The following is a 16,948-nucleotide window of genomic DNA, read 5'->3' on the forward strand; positions in this document are numbered from 1 at the left end:
TTATTAACCCTTTGCTTCCTGTAGACGAGCTTGGTACGTCTACATGTTTTGCACAAAGTCTACAGGAGGTAAGGAGTCAATAAGGTCAGAAGATATTATTTTCCCACCTTTTCTATTATACTGATTCAGTACCTTAATTAAGGCGAGCACACTCATTTGACAGGCAGCATTGTTATTTGACAGACTATGCAATTTTGCGGAAAAATACAGTTTTGCCATTCAACACTTCTTTTTCAACAGACAACAAGCGAAGCAACCATAGAGCTTTTATCATACAGCGTGCAATAACGGATGTTGCTTGTTTTGAGGCATGACTCGCTGACTATGCATAGGTAAGTTTGCCGTATAAAATAATTATTGGTGACGCTACCGAAGCATTTCCTTTTTTGGTGGGTGTGGGGGCATTCCAAGGGCTGTAGTTGCTGCATTATTTTTTCAGCAGTGTTGTTTCATGCGGCTCAGAGCCCTGGAATTCCCTGCAAAAACAGGAAAAATTAGCTTGAATTAGGCAGCTGCAATTCCTTCTGATAAAAAGGCGAACAGAAACATTTTGCAATCTGAATTGCTTTATTACTTAGCAAAAGAACATTTTTTAAGTAAACAGACTTCAGCAATTCTTTCTACTCTGAACATATTTCCTCTGACAGCAACAGGTTCTCTGAGAGAGCACTGCCATCGTCTCAATAACACTCTTTGTTTGCAAAGCAGACGACATTGTACTCGTCTGCTACAATATTGCCTGTTGAGTTGAGCAGAAACAGCGATAAAGGATAGGACATGAGGAAGGCACACTGTCATTGCTTGCCCTTTCCTTATGTTTTGGTCTTTTGCGCTGTTTCTTCTCAAGTTGTGAACCAACCAGCTGAAATGCCTATGCTTATGCCTGCTGAGGCCTCCAAAATGTGTGCACAGGTGCCACCCTTCTCGGAGTCTGTGAGGGGTGAGGCACCCCACACAAATTTAAAAGCCCAAAACGGCGCGACAGTGCACTGCTTATTGCCCTAAGCTTCCAATTGCATAGCACAATGCTGTTGTGACGTGGACACGAATCCTGTACTCTGCATCATGCATAGCGGACAACGCTGTGGAATATACGTGGTGGTAGAAGTCTCGCTATGTGCATTTTGTAGTGCAGTTGTCTTCTATCTGCAACGCCTTTATGTGGAATAACGATTTTATGTTACAACTGCAACTTGTCGATGTTACCTTTAAATCAAGTTACGTGTCATCTGTGCGCCTTTGTGCTTCCAGCGTGTGATGCATGCTTTGGTCGCGAGCGCGAGCAGTGTACTGTGGGGGCTGGTTGCATAAATGTCACTACGCTCGTTCATAAGTAAATGGTTATGCAATGCCTTCCACGTCAGGATTATGTCATATTCTGCGACAAAAAAGCGTGATACCTAATATTTTCACTGAATTACATGACGCATATTTATGTCTCATATATGACACAGTATTTTTTGGTTGCAAATGAAAGGAGTGAGAGATGTTTTTTCTAGCCTCCGCAGCACTGTCTGCTATTTATGAAAGGCAGCATAGCAGTGGGAAATATTCTGGCGAGGACGAAGGCAAGGACAAGAAGGTTGTCTGATGATAGCAGGATAATGACGACGCTTGTCATGTCAGCGCATCAAAAAGATGGACAGACAGAGCACACCCAGCTCTAAGGTATTGATTTTTGTTGCAGCAAAATAAATGTAGCTGCACCTAATAGTGCTCTTGTTTGCTGAGAGAAACTTGGAAAATACTTTCACATCCGATTGCATTCCTTGATAAGTAAGAGATTTTAGCACGATTTCTGAAGGATACCGCTATTAAGCCCAGAAAGTCAAATGCATCACTAGTGTTACGCTAAGTTTGTTACCTCAAAGAATGCATTTAAGTGCAGGAAACAACGCAACGTGGACAGAAGCATTTCTGATACGCCGGAACAAGCTTTCAATTGCGACTAACTTTGGAGACCAAGGAATAACAATTTAATTACTACACTTCATTAAAACTTTATTGTCATGAAAAAAATTACAAGAGCCTAAAACCTGGTTACTCAATGGTGTCGTTTGAGGAGAACAATGAAATCCAAGGGGCTCTTTTTTTTTGTTAGCCGCAGCCATACCAAGTAACCAACAATGAAGCCAGAGAAAATGTACGGGAAATTATTAGTTTTGGTAATATTTAGTTGAATGTTAATGGTAAGGGAATAGTTATTAGTATATAATAAGGTACAGGGAACTTAAAGGTAAAGCACTGCACGCATACTGGGGAGGATGTGGGTTTGGTCAGCACTCGTGGCAAGTGACCTTTTCGTTCACTTTCATTTCGCTTTTACGTTCCCATTTCTACATTTCAATTAAAAAAATGATCTTCACTTATGCTTTACCTGGATTCATTGTTGCTGTATAGCGTTATGCCACAACTCACTTGTAGCAGCAGCGGCAGCAAAGGTCATTAGAGCAGCTATGGCAGCGCAGGGTGGCGTCTTCATTGCAGATTACGCACCAGGGAAGCTCCTCATTTCCCTGATAGAAACGAAAACATTTTTAAAGGTAAAAGTCTTAAATCTCTACGTTTCAAAGTTGCGTTGTGAGGTACAGAAAATATCACGTGACCCAAGGAAGGCCAGAACAGAACCAAAGCATATCCAGCTGGGTATAAGAGATGACTAATGATTAGCAAAGTTAATTCATGATTGATCAGTGATTGGAATAAGTTGAATTACAGTAGAATTTACAAGGCTTTCACCGTTGTGCCTCTTAGGCGATCGCTAAGGACATTTGGGAATTTTTGCACAAGTCCAACGGCTGCAGGAAAGGACATCTGCATATTAAAGCTGTGAGGCTGACCGAGACTTGCTAGAAAAATTTACAGGAAAAGAAGTCATCATATTTACAGGCCTTAAAAACAATACCAAACAAATGCACCGTGTGAAGCCGACAAACAAGCCAAGAAAAGCATAGTGGAAGAAAACATTTATTTTTCAAATCAAAATGCAGAATTATGAATGAAGGTGACGTTGCAGTAAGCTTCATAATTGCTTATTTGGACTGTAAAACTAGTTACAAATGGGGGGGGGGCGCTAAATTTCTGGTAAGTTTCATTTCTTTTCAAGATTATTGCGAATTTATGCAAACCTTGTCAAATGTAATTCTAATTCATATTAAATTGGACATTTTAATTTAAATGTATGCACGATTTAAATCCTGTGTTTTCATTGGTTTCTGTGCTATAGTGTGTCACCGCTGCAGCAAACCACACATGACGTCCAATTCTCAGCCCATGGCTAACGTTGTATTCAGGAATGTTAGCTGAAAAAAGCAAACTTTGAATGAGACAGAAATTAATTCTGTAGACTTTGATAGTACAGGGTCGTACTTTTTGAAAGGGAACACGCGAGCGCGTGGCCTGTGCTCTGCGGCGGCTGCCTAGAGCGCCGGTCAGTGGCAGCGAGAGGAAGCACGTCCGCTTTTGGCGTCCTCTATTGACGGTCATAATGACTAGGCATGGCCGATTGGAAGCGCCTACTGGACTCCCTTCCCCGTATTAATGATGCGCAAGGAGTGGGGAATGCAGCGCGAGCGCGATTTGCTAGCTGCAGGCCCCGCTCCTTGCGCATCAGTAATACGGGGAAGGGAGTCCAGTAGGCGCTTGTCAATCGGCCATGCCTAGACATTCTGACCGCCAGTAGATGACGCCAAAAGCGGACGTGCTTTCTCTTGCTGCTACTGACCGGCGCTCTAGGCAGCCGCCGCAGAGCACAGGCCACGCGCTCGCGTGTTCCCTTTCAAAAAGGACGACCCTGTACATGACTAAAGATACGGTTTTGTGCAGTGTTGACGATATCTTCAAATCGGTGGTACGAAGCGAAGCCAGCCACGCTTTCGCATCCGCGCTGCCCTCACGGCTAAGTGTTGCCTGCGTGAGACGTAACGGTATGCAGTGACAGTGACCGACTGTGATTGTATGTCTATGCTCCTTTCTTTCTTTATCTCTACTTTGCTATCACCTTACTTCCCCTCTCTCCCCAGCATAGGGTAGCAAACCAGATCTTCCCATCTGGTTAACCTTTATGCCTTTCCCCTTCTGTCTACCCCTCTCTCTGCGTGAGACGACGCCATCATGAAAAGTGCTGGCAGTGGGAAGCGAATGCTTCATCTTCCTCTTGCTTCAATGCGTCTCCTGTGTCTCCTGAAGTCGAGATTATGCAACCCCCAATACTACATGCGCAGGAAGACGGTGCACATGATCCTATGCCATTTCAGCAGGGCCACTCTTGCACAAGCGCCTGATTACCTCTAAAGCAGGGAATGTAGGCTGCGAATCCGTTCAGTCTAGCTGACAGCCATTTGCAGCTGCGTCCGTGCTAGAAACGGAGATGCATGCCAACCAGCGCGCCAACCTGCCCATCTCACACTCACTTGATCATGTTACTGCGAGCTCGTTACACCACCCCTCCCTGGATTGAGTGAGAAGACAGCACTCATCAAGCCACCATCCTTCTCGGCTGACCCTCACACTCTTTCACTTTCATCCAAAGCATACAGTGCACAGGGCGAGATAGGATCGTATTGCACTTGGAATTTATATGGTGCTGCTCCGCTTCGGCGCTGGCTCTTGGTTATGCGATATGAGAGGTATGTTCGCAAGCAGCAGCTTGTAAATGAATTTGAGCATCTGTGTCCGCGGCAGATTCCATTTATTGTTGTCTTTCACAGCTGCAGAGAAATCATGTATAAGCACGCTTTATAATATGGAGGTTCTAAATAGATGATGTTCTATGGAGCAGTTACAAAAAGTTAAATACTTCATTATACTGAAGTTGGTTATATCGACATATAACAAACATATTTTTGCGTCGCATGGAACTTCGTTTGACAAGTTTTGACTGTATGGGCCTTGTGAAATAGGCGCAAAGTAAACATAAATTGACTGAGCCAAGCCAGCCTTACCAACCTAACCGCTTTCGTCTAAGCTCAGCTCTTGCAACTCTTCGAATTCCGCGAGTTTTTCTTGTTCAAGAACCTGTAACCAGGCAACAAAGAAACACTAGTACTTATCAGTTTAAGTTTAGTGATGCTAGTGCATTCTTTTACCAAGAACCCTACCAATGATCAGTCCAGGTTCAGCTGTATATGTAACCTACATAGAGGGTACTCCAATAGCTAATTTCTTTTCCCTTTGTCCTCTCGTAGCTTCAATGCTAGTCAAGGAGGGAAGGTGCTGAAGGTCCGAAGTCGGCGCCCCTCGATGATTCGAGTGCATGGTGGCAGCGCGAAGGAAGAGCCGTTGTCCGATGAAGTGACGCTTTATTCAAACGCCGAAGCGTCTGTCCGGCTCCAAGCCCGAAGCTCCGCTCTCCACCGCACAACAAAACATGACTTTTTAAGCCCTCAGTTGTACAAAGGATTTGCAAACCAGCCAATCACACATGCGAGTTCACATCATTTTAACCAATAGCACAACCACTTTCGTGCCGCACAAGGCATTGGTGGAAACAGTGGCACTCTTTAGAACACGCCAGGGGATAGGATTTCTCAAAGACACGTGCCACCTCCTTCTCCCCTACGTTGGGCTGCGAGTATCGGCCCCTGATGTCTTCCCTCTTTTCACCTGCAACCGGCCGCCCTACAAGCTGCCGAGAATGTTCCGTGAAATCGCGGATTAGTAACTCCATATCCGCCGGACAGCGATCTACCCTGCTCGTACTGAGAAATCTGTCTCGCGTGCAGCTGTGTGCCGGTTCGCTTGAAATACAACCACCATAATTGGAACCCGATGGCAATAGCACATAAAAGCATTCCATAAAAGCTACCGCCATTTTCACGGGAATCCTTAGCAGGCTCACGCGGATGGCAAACATCAAAGCGGCTGGGCAGCGTCGCGTCGCCCAAATTTCGTGACGGGACATTTGGGGAGCGCGTGGGCATTAGCGGTGGCGGTGACCCCAAGCACCCTCCTTCTTTCATCTTCACGCTCGTCTCCCCGAACGCCTCCCTTCCGCTCGGCCCTTGTACCCTTTTGTTCCGAGTGGGGGTGCCGTTCTAGTGCCTTTTCTACGGTGCAGCCACTAATCCGCTTTCTCCTCATGCGTGAGTGCTGCCCGCGTCTCCTCTTCGCGGAACCCATATGCGTGCCTCATTTCTGGTTATTGGCCGATACAGCAGATGCGGGCTCGTCCTCCGCTTTGCTGTAGTCGCCTAAACTGGGCCTCAAAATAACAGCGAGGTCAAGTCCCTAATCTCAAACTGACTCCTCACCCTTCAAGAGTGTTAGTGGACACTCGATGTCCACGTAACATGATAAAACATATAAAAAAAAACTTGCACAAAAATTAAATCAACCCTTCCGCACACAAGACCAATCTCCATTTCATAAACAGAAGGATAACCTCATGTAGTAATGGCGAAGAAGAACACATGACAATGCTTCCAATACAGTAGACCTCACAGTCGCATCAGTAAACAAAAATTTCGCCATTCTACCAACGCAAAAACAATTATGACACCCTCCGCGCTGCAATCAACATCAATAAATTCGCGTAGGTTTGACTCCTCTGACACAAGGCACATGAACAGTACGGAGTCCCAATCGTCCTGTTGTATAGTGTCTTTCGCGGTCACCAGTCCGCACCTTGATTGTCCCAACACATGAGACCCACTCTGTGCACCCCGAGGTCCCCCAGAGCACACTCAACGGGAGCGACGGGATCGGTGTAAGCTATACCCTCAGCTCAATCGGTCGCACCAGCAAATGAGTGATTATTTGACACGCCACCAAAGACATTTCGACATTATAAACAAAAATATTCAGCTTTTAGAGTTACCTTAACTACACTTAACACTTGTCTTCGAACATGCGAAAACAAATCCTACACGGTGATTCGATATACGCACTAATTCATGGTTTAACATCAATCAATATACGTGTCTAAGCCAAACATAACAGCATATTGTCACGTGGTGGTGACGTTAAGAACAAGGTAAATGTACCTGGTAGCGAAGCTTCCATAGGAGCCCATACGTTCAAAGCATGGCGGTCCATCGCCGGTTCATGGGGCTTAGCGCCATCTGTATGTGGTGGGAACACTTCCGGCGGAAGAAAAAATAACGTGACGCCATGTCCGTTAAAAGCAGAAGTGACGTCATTTTGTTTTCGAAGGCGCGAAATTTGTTTTGTTGTTCTTCCTTTGGAGCTATATATTCAAATGCCCCGCAATTCGACTTGATGGGCGTTTCGAGCTTTCAGCGCGGAAAGCGATGCAGGAAAAGGCCAGCCGTACGGTTGTCGAAATCGCATCCTTGCGCAGAACATACTTTCTTTGGAGGCCGACGAAAGCTTTAGGTGTAGAGTGCTGATCCTATTGTCGGATGCCAAGTCCGTCGGCCAGCGCAGTCGCACGAAAACAACTACACAATTATCTGGCGGTCGTAACTCACTACTTTTGACTGAACAGATTAGGAAGCAATGAAGCTACCCGCATCACCAAATTCAGACAAACTTCGACAAGCAAGAAATCACAAATTGTGAGGGGGGCGTATTTCAACAGGTGATACGAGTGCGCCTGTCTGCCCATTTCAAGACGTGCATTGCACTGCGAGTGATAGTGGCGTCAACGCCCCCTGTAGCGATGGGCGCTGAAAAGAAATGCATTTATTAATAATGATAAAATTAAACGTATTTATTTAACTCATCACGAATATATAAAATTGACTAGGAATTTTATTTTCGTTAAATGAATCTAACTGTGTCTCGTTTGAATTAAAAAAGGCGTTTTTCTTTCCCAATGTTTGTTCCCTCCAAACATAGTCGCGCTTCGATCGCTGCTCCCATAACCCCCCATGCTGATGTCGGTGACAATCTGTACTGAACCGCTTTTCGCCCGAAGCTTCGCGACCTATTTGAATCGGCCTTGTTAAGAACACAGTAGCAACACTGTGATAGACAAAACTAACTTTTATTGGGCGAACCTGTGCCCACAAAACAGGCTACACTTATAGCACAACGATAGCGGCGAACACGGTCGGCGATCGTCGAAACTCTGATCAGCGGGTCAAGCGCGTCGGCTTTTATAGATAAGTCGTCGAATGTTCCAGATGAACTGATGGGACCCGCGTGTCTTCCACAAAGTTCTACACCATTCGTGTCACGCGATGAAATCTGATAACACAAGGTTCGGCGACAACAGACACGCGGACAGAAGCGTCGATAACTTTCCAGAAACATAGGATACATTCAGGCGCATCCCTCGCTGTGCGATTACAGTTGTTAAGCGGCGAAACGTGGTCGCCCGATAAAGATAAGTACACGTGTCAATATTCCATAAATGACATACCACGTGCTTGCAATTCCATGAATGAGCCGGCAGCTTCTGACCTGTGCAAAGCATCTAAAACGAAAGCACCATGAATTAAACTCCACCTGGTCACAGAATGCATAAGCGAAAATAGAACAGCAACAACATAAAGAACATAACATTGCATATGAATTACACACTGAGCACATGTGGATTCGTGCGTGACCTTGTAGTTTCAGCAAGAGATGTGGATACTGGCGTGTAGGCTAAACCTGAATGTAAAACAGACCATAGGTTATGCTCCACATGACCATAGTGTAATAAATGTACAAAAACTAATAATACTAGGAACAGTGAATCACAATTGCACAAAGATGCATATCACATAGGTAACTAACCTTGAGTTTCCAAGTTTGTGTATAATCTTGGAGCTTCAGCGTGGGTAGCTACAGACCTGTGCAAAGCATCTGAAACAACAAGGACATCATGGCTTACACTCTGTATGATAGCAGAATGCGCAAGCAGACAAAAATTTAAATATACTAGCTGAGACCAGCGAAACATTGAAGAAGTAGTAGTTTAATGACTGGAAAATGTAGAGAGGTCGGCCGGCAAATGCAGCACCTGGCCTGCTACTCTACGTAAGGGAAGGGGAAGAAGGGAAGAAAGAGGGTCACAATGGGGGATGATAATGGGAGGAACGAGGTGAAGGACACATTGCATAACTGGTATCACAAGCATGAGTCCAGGCCCGTGTCGCCTAGGAAACATGAAAGAGCACGCATTGTCTCTGTCGTCTGCCAACTCTGGCCATGCGCCTAGCAAGAGGTCCTCCGACAGTGGTCCATTGTGTAAAGGTCTCAAGGTATCTACTATTGTCAGTGTTTCCCGTGCGTATTCAGGGCACACCATGAGCTTATGGTCTATAGTCTCTACAGCGCCACACTCTGAACTGTCCGGGGAGTCTGTCCGTCCAATAATGTGCAAATATTTGCGCATGAAAGCGACGCCTAATCACAGTCTGTGTAACAGGCATGTATGAGGGCGTCAAATTCCACGCAGAAAGGGAAAATGTATGTCGGGATCCAGCCTTTTAAGGTGGACGTGACGAGCGTCTGGATGGGCCCAGTATCTTCTCGTCACACTCCTCATTAATTATGACAGGAGGCATGTGATGTCTGGTCTAGAGAATGGCACTACAGTTTGCAGGCCATTGCTGAGGGCGCGCCATGCTGCAGCATCGGCCATCTCATTATCGTTAAGCCCACAGTCTCCCGGAATCCATTGGAACACTATGCGGTGGTGTTTTTTTTTGAGCGCATGAAAGTAGCTTGGTGATCTGCAGTGCCAGAACCTGATATGCAGTGTTGTGCAGGAAGCATACCAAAATTTGCAGCGCGGGTTTAGAGCCCATGAAAATGCGCCACTCTTGAGGTCTTTGTCCGCAAATGTGGCGAATCGCTTCCCGAATAGCTACAAGCTCTGCAGCGGTTGATGTAGAATTATGATCTAGTATGAAACTTCGAGTCATCTGTTGGGCTGGTATCATCACAGCTACTGTCGGTACCTTTGGTTACGCGGAGCCATCTGTGTTAACATGAACATATGTCTGGTATTCTGACCAGATGTATGCCCCAGCAAGTTGTAGTCCGCTAATGGGATCCAATGATTTCTTTAGTATGCGAGGGACATGCACGCATACGGAAGGTCGAACCATCACCCACGGTGGTTTCACGGGGTGATATGGAAAGGCATAGCCTGATGTTACGTGGGGTAGATGGCAGCGGAGTGCACTTGTGAAACTGCTGTCCGGCCGCTCATGTAGAACCGACGTCAATGGATGGCAATGGTGTCGTCTCAGTAAGCGTAAGTATACACGAAGTGTTTTGTGAGACAGGTATACTGATAATGGGCATACGCGGGCTTCCTCAATAGTGCTTTTGTTGGAGGCACGCTGTGGCAAGCCGAGACGTATTTTGAGTGCCTGCGCTTGATCGCTCTCTAATGTCCGTAAGCAGGAAATGCTCAAGTTTGAGAGTATCGGAAGGCTGTATCGAATGTACCCTACGAAAAGAGACTGATAGTCTTAGTAATGAGCCTTCCGCGGGGCCCCATTTTATGCCTGCTGAGAAGCGAAGAACATGGTAAAGCAGATTAAGTTTTTGCTTCAACATATTAACATGCCTCAACCATGACAAACCGTGGTCCATGATAATTCCCAAGAATCTGTGGTGGGAGACATAAGGTATTATGACACCGTTAATGGAGATCGGGTACCGGCAGACGTATTTGCATGTGAATGCAACCACAGCACATTTTTCGGCAGCTAAGAGGAAACCCTGACACCGTATGTAACGTGAAGTAGATGTCACAGCACGTTGTAATTTTGCACGTAGTTGTGGGGCGGTTGTACCAGAAGCCCAGACGCAGATGCCATCTGCATATGCACTGATGTGGATGTGAGGTGGCAGTTCGCTCACCAGGCCAGTCAATGCTACATTAAATAATGTTGGGCTGAGAACTCCTCCCTGAGGAACTCCACGGCATACCTGATGACGGTTAGTCTCTCTGTCAGGCGTGGACATGTAAACGAAACGGCCGCTGAGGTAGCTCACAATCCAAAGGTAGAGCCGGCTGCCAATACCCAAATCATCTAGGGCATCGAGAATGACTTCATGAAGGATGTTGTCATAGGCCCCTTTTATGTCTAGGAAAACAGCGGGGACGAGTCGGCGTCGACGTTTTTCATGTTCCACTGTCATTCGTGTTCTCCAGTAACGAGGTAAATGACGCTGTCAATCGAAGAACGACGCCGCCGAAAACCGGTCATCATGTTCAGATAAAGATAATTTTTCTCCAGAAACCATTCGAGCCTCGCCAGGACCTCATTCGTTCCATAACTTTCCAACACAGCTGGCTAATGCAAATGGCCGGTATGAGGTAAGCTCATAAGGAGTCTTTCCAGGCTTCAAGAGAGCAACCAGGCGGCTGATCTTCCACTGCTCCGGAACAATACCGGAGATCCATGTGTCGTCATAATAATGGAGCGACCAGCCCTGCCAACGTGAGAGAGAGACGAGTACGAGATCCCGTCAGGGCCAGGGGCAGATGAATGCCGACAGGACGCAAGAACACCCTCTAATTCGGGCATCGTAAAGAGCAAGTCGTGTGGTCACTTGAGGAAGGTGGTGCAAAAACTTCGAATTGGATTGAGGCTGGTTGAGTTGTGCCCAAAATCATTTTGCAGAGGTCGTCCGCTACCTCTACATCACTGTGGCGTTGATAAAGGGCCAGAGCACTGAAAGGGTACCTTGCTTGTGGGGGAAAACGTGGGCTCCTGACTACATGCCAAATGCGGGACAGCGGCTTGCGAGGATCCAGTGATGAGGAGAACTTTGTCCAGCGCTTCCTTCCTAATTTCTCGAGATGGCGCTGTATTTGTCGTTGAGCTCAGCGACAAAGGGCGAGATCGTATGTGGATTTTGTCCTTCTGTATTTCCTTTCGGCGCGCCGTCGGACTGCAGCCACCTCTCGAATTCCACGTCAATAGGTGACCCCGGTGTAGGTGCACATATGTTCTGCGTGGCCTCAATGAAGGCGGACGTGATCGTCTTCTATTTGGGTTGATGACTCAAGAGTCGCACAGGAATTCTCCACGAATGTCTTAGAAGTGGGCCAGTGTGTGCACCACACATGGGACGAAGTGGTAGGTGCAAACCACTTTACGCAGATATACATTGGCATGTGATCACTGCCGTGTTTTTCCACATCACTGAATCATCTAATAGAGGACTGTATTCGTGAGGAAACAAATGTCAGGTCCAAGCAGCTACTATTGGACGTGCCATGCAGGAACGTAGCAGAGCCATCGTTAATACTGACGAAATCCTGTGAGTGCATAAAGTCGGACAAGACTTTGCCTCGGTTATTCATTACTGCACTTCCCCATTGGGGGTGATGAGCGTTGAAGTCACCCACAATAAGATGAGGAGCTGTACAACTCTGGATTGCTGAGGACAGGTACGAGAAATCAATGTGATCTCTGGGTGGAATGTAGCCGCCAAGTATCGAGAAGACCCGTCCTTTAAGCATAAACGTCAAGCAAATGTAGTGCTTTGTGTTATGGGGTTGGTGGACATGGCGGTAGTGTGAAATATCTCGGCGTATGTACACTAACACCTTGCTGGTTTCATCAGCTTCTCGAGACCACAGCAATACATATCCAGAAAGTCGGAAAGCAGAAGGCATGTTAGACTCACATATTACAATCATGGGGAAGCGGTATTTCTGGACGTGCTGTCGGAAGTAACTTTGGTGACCATGCAGGCCTCGGGCATTCCACTGCATCACTACACTGCGACGTATGTGCATCGACACTGAGGAGGGGCTGTGTGGTAGCGCCATAATGAATTACTGCAGTGCCGCCAAGAGCGGCTCAATTGCATCCAAAAACTGAATAACCCTTGCTGTTGGCGTATTGAGGCCTGAAAGCAGCGTGCGCATGGAGTGTACAAGTTGTTTTAGAAGAAAGTTCACCTGCTGGCCTTCCGGCTTCTCCTTATTGTCCGCTGGAACGGCACGGAATGATGGACGCGTTGGTTCTACGACTTTGGATGACAGAGCAGGCCATTCCACATCATAGGAGGTGGATATCATCATCATCAGCCTGGTTACGCCCACTGCAGGGCAAAGGCCTCTCCCATATTTCTCCAACAACCCCGGTCATGTACTAATTGTGGCCATGCCGTCCCTGCAAATTTCTTAATCTCATCCGCCCATCTAACTTTCTGCCGTCCCCTGCTACGCTTCCCTTCCCTTGGGATCCAGTCCGTAACCCTTAATGACCATCGGTTATCCTCCCTCCTCATTACATGTCCTGCCCATGCCCATTTCTTTTTCTTGATTTCAACTAAGATGTCACTAACTCGCGTTTGTTCCCTCACCCAATCTGCTCTTTTCTTATCCCTTAACGTTACACCTATCATTTTTCTTTCCATAGCTCGTTGCGTCGTCCTCAATTTGAGTAGAACCCTTTTCGTAAGCCTCCAGGTTTCTGCCCCGTAGGTGAGTACTGGTAAGACACAGCTATTATACATTTTCTTTTGAGGGATAATGGCAACCTGCTGTTCATGATCTGAGAATGCCTGCCAAACGCACCCCAGCCCATTCTTATTCTTCTGATTATTTCTGTCTCATGATCCGGATCCGCAGTCACTACCTGCCCTAAGTAGATGTATTCCCTTACGACTTCCAGTGCCTCGCTGCCTATTGTAAACTGCTGTTCTCTTCCGAGACTGTTAAACATTACTTTAGTTTTCTGCAGATTAATTTTTAGACCCACTCTTCTGCTTTGCCTCTCCAGGTCTGTGAGCATGCATTGCAGTTGGTCTCCTGAGTTACTAAGCAAGGCAATATCATAAGCGAATCGCAAGTTACTAAGGTATTCTCCATTAACTTTTATCCCCATTTCTTCCCAATCCAGGTCTCTGAATACCTCCTGTAAACATGCTGTGAATAGCATTGGAGAAATCGTATCTCCCTGCCTGACGCCTTTCTTTATTGGGATTTTGTTGCTTTCTTTATGGAGGACTACGGTGGCTGTGGAGCCGCTATAGATATTTTTCAGTATTTTTACATATATCTCGTCTACACCCTGATTCCGTAATGCCTCCATGACTGCTGAGGTTTCGACAGAATCAAATGCTTTCTCGTAATCAATGAAAGCTTTATATGACGGTTGGTTGTATTCCGCACATTTCTCTATCACCTGGTTGATAGTGTGAATATGATCTATTGTTGAGTAGCCTTTACGGAATCCTGCCTGGTCTTTTCCTTGACAGAAGTCAAAGGTGTTCCTGATTCTATTTGCGATTACCTTAGTAAATAGTTTGTAGGCAACGGACAGTAAGCTGATCGGTCTATAATTTTTCAAGTCTTTGGCGTCCCCTTTCTTATGGATTAGGATTATGTTAGCGTTTTTCCAAGATTCCGGTACGCTCGACGTTATGAGGCATTGCGTATACAGGGTGGCCAGTTTCTCTAGAACAATCTGCCCACCATCCTTCAGTAAATCTGCTGTTACCTGATCCTCCCCAGCTGGCTTCCTCCTTTGCATATCTCCCAAGGCTTTCTTTACTTCTTCCGGCGTTACCTGTGCGATTTAGAATTCTTCTAGACTATTTTCTCTTTCATTATTGTCGTGGGTGGCACTGGTACTGTATAAATCTCTATAGAACTCCTCAGCCACTTGTACTATCTCATCCATATTAGTAATGATATTGCCGGCTTTGTCTCTTAACGCATACATCTGATTCTTGCCAATTCCTAGTTTCTTCTTCACTGTTTTTAGGCTGCCTCCGTTCCTGAGAGCATGTTCAATTCTATCCATATTATACTTCCTTATGTCAACTGTCTTACGCTTGTTGATTAACTTCGAAAGTTCTGCCAGTTCTATTCTAGCTCTAGGGTTAGAGGCTTTCATACATTGGCGTTTCTTGATGAGATCTTTCGTCTCCTGCGATAGTTTACTGGTATCCTGCCTAACGGAGTTACCACCGACTTCCATTGCACACTCCTTAATGATGTCCACAAGATTGTCGTTATTTGCTTCAACATTAAGGTCCTCTTCCTGAGTTAAAGCCGAATACCTGTTCTGAAGCTTGATCTGGAATTCCTCTATTTTCCCTCTTAGCGCTAACTCATTGATCGGCTTCTTATGTACCAGTTTCTTCCGTTCCCTTCTCAGGTCTAGGCTAATTCGAGTTCTTACTATCCTGTGGTCACTGCAGCGCACCTTGCCGAGCACGTCCACATCTTGTATGATGCCAGGGCTGGCGCAGAGTATGAAGTCTATTTCATTTCTAGCCTCGCCGGTCGGGCCCCTCCACGTCCACTTTCGGCTATCCCACTTGCGGAAGAAGGTATTCATTATCCTCATATTATTCTGTTCCGCAAACTCTACTAATAACTCCCCCCTGATATTCCTAGTGCCTATGCCATATTCCCCCACTGCCTTGTCTCCAGCCTGCTTTTTGCCTACCTTGGCATTAAAGTTCCTCATTAGTATAGTGTATTTAGCTTTCACTCTACCCATCACCGATTCGACGTCTTCATAGAAGCTTTCGACTTCCTGGTCATCATGATTGGATGTCGGGGCGTAGACCTGTACAATCTTCATTTTGTACCTCTTATTAAGTTTCACAACAAGACCTGCCACCCTCTCGTTAATGCTATAGAATTCCTGTATGTTACCAGCTATATTCCTATTAATGAGGAATCCGACGCCTGGTTCCCTTCTCTCTGCTAAGCCCCGGTAGCACAGGACGTGCCCGCTTTTTAGCACTGTATATGCTTCTTTTGGCCTCCTAACTTCACTGAGCCCTATTATATCCCATTTACTGCCCTCTAATTCCTCCAATAGCACTGCTAGACTTGCCTCACTAGATAACGTTCTAGCGGTAAACGTTGCCAGGTTCATGTTCCAATGGCGGCCTGTCCGGAGCCAGTGATTCTAGCACCCTCTGCAGCGTCGCAGGTCTGACCGCCGCCGTGGTCAGTTGCTTCGCAGCGGCTGGAGACTGAGGGCCGGGGTTTGATTGTGTTGTTCATATAGGAGGTTGTGGCCATGTACTGAACCAGGGTGGCCAATCCTCCTCTGGTGAGGGAGTGCGTTACCGGTTCTGGTCACAGGGATCAGGCCACACTCCAGGCCTGTTTATGCAATTTTATCAACACGCGGATTTTTTTTTATCCGGTGGAAAATTGCCGGCACCGGGATTCGAACCACGGACCTCTTGCACGCGAAGCGGGTGTTCTACCTCTACGCCACCGCTGCGCAGGTGGATAATATACCCGCATATTTCTGAACCACCGTGGTAACATGGGGCGCTGCAGCAGGCGGCGTCTTATCATTCTGCGGCTCAGGACAGTGAGGCAACGGAGCTAAGAGTTGCTGTAACTCTGGGCGTCGGCGTCGGGAACGACGTTTGCGGCGCCAAATAGACGCGGCCGCTTCTTGGTGACTTGAGTTGTCTTTTACCATTTTCTTCAGGATGCGCCTCTCGTTCTTCATCCTAGGACAGTCCTTAGCCGTCACCTCATGAGCGCCGAAGCAGTTCGTGCATTTGACTGTCTCCGTCTTGCAAGTGTCATGCTGGTGTGAGCCACCGCATCGACGGCAGGATATTTCATTTTTGCAAACAGCATTCACTTGGCCAATCCTGTTGCATTTGTGGCATTGAACAGGCTTGGGAACATACAGACGGACAGGATGCCGCACATAGCCCACCTTGACGTCGGCTTCAAAAACTACTTTAACACACTCTGATCGGCCGAAACGGTGAATGTCGACTATCCTGGCCGTAGAATTGATGAGTGTCCGCAGGTCGCTGTCCGTTATTTCAGGGTCTACATCTGTAATAACTCCAGCGAAAGTCCGTTTTCCGTGAGAGAGATAGGGGCGGACACTCCAATTTCTTTCAGTTTGTCCACGGACGCCCGAGATTTCACATCTACCGTAAGGACATTCTTCCAAGCGTTGATTCTGACCTCTTGGACTTGTCCCGGAATCAGCTGGTCGAAAAATTGGGACAGCCGCTGTCTGTTGATGGTATTCAAATTAGCCGTCTCCGTTGTGGCTACGAAAGCCACCCAGAACGCGTC

At 46.6% G+C, this 16,948-nt stretch overlaps 1 long non-coding RNA gene across 2 annotated transcripts in view; it reads right to left on the reverse strand.

Moving 5' to 3' along the window:
• Positions 1-333: 333 nt before the first annotated feature.
• The window catches only part of LOC135908446 (uncharacterized), a 52,008-nt gene continuing 35,393 nt past the window's right edge, over positions 334-16,948 (reverse strand). The window contains exons 2-5 of one of the 2 annotated variants that reach the window (XR_010566335.1): positions 8,686-8,754; positions 8,327-8,380; positions 2,419-2,516; positions 334-476 (exon numbers count right to left, since the gene is read on the reverse strand). This is a non-coding gene — a long non-coding RNA (uncharacterized lncRNA). Of the gene's footprint in view, positions 477-2,377; positions 2,517-8,326; positions 8,381-8,685; positions 8,755-16,948 lie in introns of both variants that reach the window. The other variant, XR_011510034.1, reaches the window with a different exon arrangement.

This window comes from Dermacentor albipictus, unplaced genomic scaffold (genome assembly GCF_038994185.2).
Source record: "Dermacentor albipictus isolate Rhodes 1998 colony unplaced genomic scaffold, USDA_Dalb.pri_finalv2 scaffold_30, whole genome shotgun sequence".
Classification (NCBI taxonomy): Eukaryota; Metazoa; Arthropoda; class Arachnida; order Ixodida; family Ixodidae; genus Dermacentor; species Dermacentor albipictus.